At 34.4% G+C, this 5,125-nt stretch overlaps 1 pseudogene; it reads right to left on the bottom strand.

Moving 5' to 3' along the window:
- Positions 1-570: 570 nt before the first annotated feature.
- LOC115936262 (olfactory receptor 4A5-like) lies at positions 571-1,771 on the bottom strand (annotated as a pseudogene).
- Positions 1,772-5,125: the final 3,354 nt, after the last annotated feature.

Genomic DNA, 5,125 nt, shown 5'->3' with positions numbered 1-5,125 from the left:
ATGTATACATATGTAACTAAACTGCACATTGTGCACATGTACCCCAAAACTTAAAGTATAATAATAATAATAATAAAGAAAACCAGGCTATTTGTTACAAAAATATAATAGTCCTAAGTTAGGTTTTAGTTTGTTTACTTACCAAGTTAGATTGTGGTTTGTTAGGTAGGAATTTAAAATATGAGGACAGGCTCAGACTAATGGTCTCCTGCTTATTTAATGATAAATACAATATTTTTATGGTATTTATATATTACTTGATAGTTTTTACATTTTATGTACCCCATTTTAATAATAAAAACAATACTATGAGAAAAAAAAAAGAGTATTATCGGACTGCAATAGAGTTTCAGCCCAAGTCTGAGAAGGGCCAGTTTCAAATATATTTGTGAATATGGTGGTTTTATATTCCACAAAGTCTTTAAATAAATTACACAGAAGGTAGCATCATGGCCTTCACTTTTGAACAGGAGCATCTATTTTAATTACCTATTACTCTGAATCTCCATTCTGTGCTAGGCATGTGGAAGAAAACCACACTGAGAAGATGTTGTCTACATACCTCCTTATCTACATGAGGAGGGACACTCTTATTCTAACTACAGTTAGTTTTTACACAACAGTTTTCTTATCGCACTTCTCATCTCTGAATTTCTCAACGTGTATAATAAGGATTCAATATGGGTGTGATAACTGTATAAAACACAGTCATGAATTTATCAATAGGGAATTTGAGACAGGTCTAACATACATGAAAATACAGGGAACAAAAAAGAGAACAACCACGGTAATGTGGGAGGTGCAAGTAGAGAGGGATTTATGCCTCCCTTCTTGACTGTAAGTTTTTAGGGAGCTTAGGATGACCCCATAGGAGATGAGTAGAAGGGTGAAGATGACCATACACATAGCTCCACCATTGACAACAACAGTAAGACCTATAAAGTAGGTGTCAGTGCAAGCCAGTTCCAATAATGGGTACATGTCACAGACAAAGTGGTCAATGACATTGGGGCCACAGAAAGGGAGACTGTACACAACAACAATTTGAAACACAGAATGCAGAAAACCTGCAGTCACAGCCACCACCAAGAGAAGGATGCAAACCTGTCGATTCATGATGGTCAAATAGTGCAGTGGCTTACAGATGGCCACATAGCGATCATAGGCCATCCCCACCAGAAGGAAGATCTCAGTACCACCAAACAAGTGGTCTATAAATAGCTGGCCCATGCAAGCTGGGAAGGAAATAGTCTTTTTTATGAAAGAGTAAGTCTACAATCAATTTCGGAGAAACGGTAGTGGAATATGCAGCATCTATAAATGACAGGCAGGCAAGGAAGAAATACATTGGGGAGCCCAAGGAAGGGCTGGCAATAATGGTCACCACAATGAGCAGCTTCCCCACCATTGTCACCAAGTATGTGAATAAAAACATGACAAATAATGCTTTTTGCACCTCGGGATCTTGAGAAAAGCCCAGGAGGACAAATTCTGTAATATTGTTCTTCCGTCTCATTTGTCTTCTTTCTGGCTTGTATCAGAGAGTGAACAGGAAAGTGATTACATCCATTGTGTCGCAGAGCATATCTTCATCGTTGCATCCTCAATAGTTATTTACACACAATAAACATTTAGTGAGTCTCTATTGAGTTCCTCATTCAAAGAGCCCATCTTGCCCTGATGATTCTATTTCTCCTCAATGTTTTTAGTTTCAGCCACAGGTAAATGCTTCTACCTCTATGTTTTAGTGAATATTCTATACAGAAGACGAGTTAAAGTCCCAACAGCCATTCATAAATTTCATAACTTCTTATTTAAAACATTTTTCTTGGCACAGAAATCAGCTATGATGAATAGGCAATGTGTTCTTCATCTCAAGAAACTTACTCTCTGATGGTGGTAATAAACTCTAAATAAATAAATTGACATCGATTTAGTCCTTTGTGTTTGCATTTGTGGTATTTTTATAATATGTTCTGTGTAGCACCAAAAATAGCATCTTCTGAAATATCTCACACAGTACTCTGTCTTCTACTGTTAGACCTTGATATTATTTATCACATTGTTCCCTGTAGCAATTACTTGGTCTGACTCTCTGTCCACCTAATAAGGAGCTGTGATTATCTCCATTTTATCCTTGCCTATACACTAATCTTTATAGAACTTACATATAATATTCCAATTATCAGCAATTAATTTTGAACTCAAGTGAACTAACTCATGACTATCACCAACTGCCAAAAAGCAGTGAGTATTTTTTTCTCAATTTTTGAGATGAGGTAGGTCCTATAAGATGAGAAAATAGACACTGTAGAAAGAGGTGCAGAACAGTAGGACATGATTTTATTCATAACACTATTTAGATACCAAGAGTACTCAAAGATAGAATCTTAGTTACCAGATACGAACAGAAGCATACTCTAGGAGAAATTCCAAGTTCACTGTAAGAAGGCATGGATTTGAGTCATTTTATGAATGCATTTACAAGTCTGTCTCAGTTTACTCACTGCAAAACAGTGGGATTAAATTTGAGGAATTCAAAATCCTTTCTAGTCAACTATACACAGAACTATTAGTGCACCTCTCCTTTATGGTATTCTGCTGACATTTTTTTCTTTATATAAATTATAAATAAATAAAAATTTCCAAGCTTATGTCTGTTACATGAAAAATGGTCATCAGTGGGACATGGGGTATCATGATTACAGTGAGTAAATAGTGACTACAAGTTCTCACCCAGTATGTACCTATCTAAGATCCAAGACATCTTTGGAGAGAAATTGTAGCATGTGGTGAATAATGTGGACACTGGAGCCACACTGCTTCAGCTACAACCTCAGCCTCACCATTGTTTATGAAACTTTGGGCCACTTACTAAGGCTCTCTATCCCTTACTTGCATCCTTTTTAGAATGGGGATCCCAATACCCCTTAGCTCTTTGAGTTATTGTTTAATTAAAACAAAGTAAAGTACCTGGAACACTAGCTGGTGCCTCTTAAGGGCCCATAAATGATAGCTATTATTAGTGTTTTTGTATTCTTCACAGTGAACATAGAATCAGAACCAAATATGCAGATCTCTGTCAACTTGAAAAGATTTACAGACATAGTTCAGGATAAATATATAATTCAGTAAAGCCTTTTGTGGGAAAACAATAAAATTGTATGTCTTAGAAAATAATGATTTAATTATATGAGTAGTAATTTTACCCATGATGGAATGTATCTTAATAAGAAGCAAGTAGAATTATAGCACAAACTTGGACCCACCATGGGGAAGAGCTCAGGAAATGAGAAGGCTAAAATAAGCAAAAAGAGAAATTGTATTTAACAAATGAGTATCCACGGCAATAAGATTAATGGGATAATTAAGTGAGGTTAGTATTCTTTTAAAATTCTCTTCAGAAAGATTCCATTTATAAAGTAATACTGAAAGTGCAACCTCCTGTGGGTCCCTGGGGAGACTCAGGAGGTTTTTTTGTGGTAGCGAAAACAAACAGAACAGGTCCTACTAAAAAAAAAAAAAAAAAAAAAAAAAAAAGAAAAAGAAAAAAAGAAGAAAATTCAAAAGAAAAAAATATTTTTTTTTCTCTAAATCTCTAGATCTGACGGTGAAGGACAAACCAATTACATAGAAAAGTGGGACAGGTAGAGATGCAAACCCAGACTTTCTGGTTATTCACTGCTGAGGGAAACTGCAGAATTACTAAACATCAAATGTAGACAGGATGAATCCACTTACATAGATCTGACAGTGAAAGAAGATGTGTTCAGAGAGAGTTTAAGCTGTCTCTAAAACCCAGCTGTGATGAACATTTCACATGTCTCCCTCACATTACCATTTCCAGCTGATTCCAGAGTTCTGGAATTGTTGAAGCTACAGACCGATAGAGATGCACCTGCTGAAGAACACAAGGGAGTAATGTAGTCTATAGCCTATTCTGTTATTTACTCACACCTTACTTTCTGCAAGATTTAGTGACTTTTCCCCCTTTCATCACCAAAACTAGATTTCAACAGGATAATTCTTTTGGTAATTTAAATGTTTACTTGTAAAAATAGGGTATGTAAACTATTCTCTATACTTCAAGTAATTAAAAATGGAACACTTTAGAAACTGAAAGATAACATTACAAGGCTTTCAATGTAAACTGCTAAATTAATGTTTTTCTAGAAAAAAATTGATTTAACATAGTTTCCTAAGAACATGACATTTTCAAAAGATAAAATGCTATAATAACTAAAAAACCTCTATAATATTATATTTCACAGTCACAGTTTTATAAATCATTTAAATGACAGTAGACTGGGTACTTTTCACCGCATATATATCTACTAGTATGTTTGCTGGGATATTTTTAAGATTCATAGATAAAAACCCATATTATGCTTCCAGAACATAACAGGCATTTGTTCCTTTACATTCTAACACACTTGACATGATCTGCAATTTAAAACTCTTTAATCAAATATATCTGAAAGTAATTGTACACCTTTATTAATATATCATATAAAATATAACATTCCATAAACTAAGATTGTGATTATAAATCTATTGATTTCTTACACATGCAATATGGGACATGTTTTTCTTCTTATTTAGCAAGCAGAAAAGGAAAACAAATTAGGCCATATATTAAAGTGAAATATACATAGTGTATTCTGAAAAGTTTTTATGTTTTCTAGCTTAACTTTCCCAATTAGATTGCTTCGACAAAATCATATGGTATTTAAGACATTCCTACCTTTCAACATATCACAAGAATTTTCAATGAATATCTCTTGTCAGTGGATTCAAATACTCACATCATGGTCCAAAAAAGCATTGCTTCTCTCACTGAGCATTAATTTTGATCCCTCTTGTATCTATGTCTGATCATAGAACACATGAATATGAATGGCTGATCCATGGATATGGAATTAGTTTCTAGTGGCTACAGTTTCCACAATTCCAAACAGGCTTCTCATCATCTTGGTCAATAGAGAAGTATGGCACCATCCAAAACAGATGACCAAAATATAAAGATGCTTAAAGATAATGTAGAAAGGTAGTTAAATATTCTCACCTGCTGGAAAATTTCTTCATAGAGAAACAAAGATACTATCGATGCATAACTGTGTAAAAA

This window comes from Gorilla gorilla, chromosome 9 (genome assembly GCF_029281585.2).
Source record: "Gorilla gorilla gorilla isolate KB3781 chromosome 9, NHGRI_mGorGor1-v2.1_pri, whole genome shotgun sequence".
NCBI lineage: Eukaryota > Metazoa > Chordata > Mammalia > Primates > Hominidae > Gorilla > Gorilla gorilla.
Note: the sequence above shows the minus strand (reverse complement) of the source record. Positions and strands in the feature narration are given on the sequence as shown.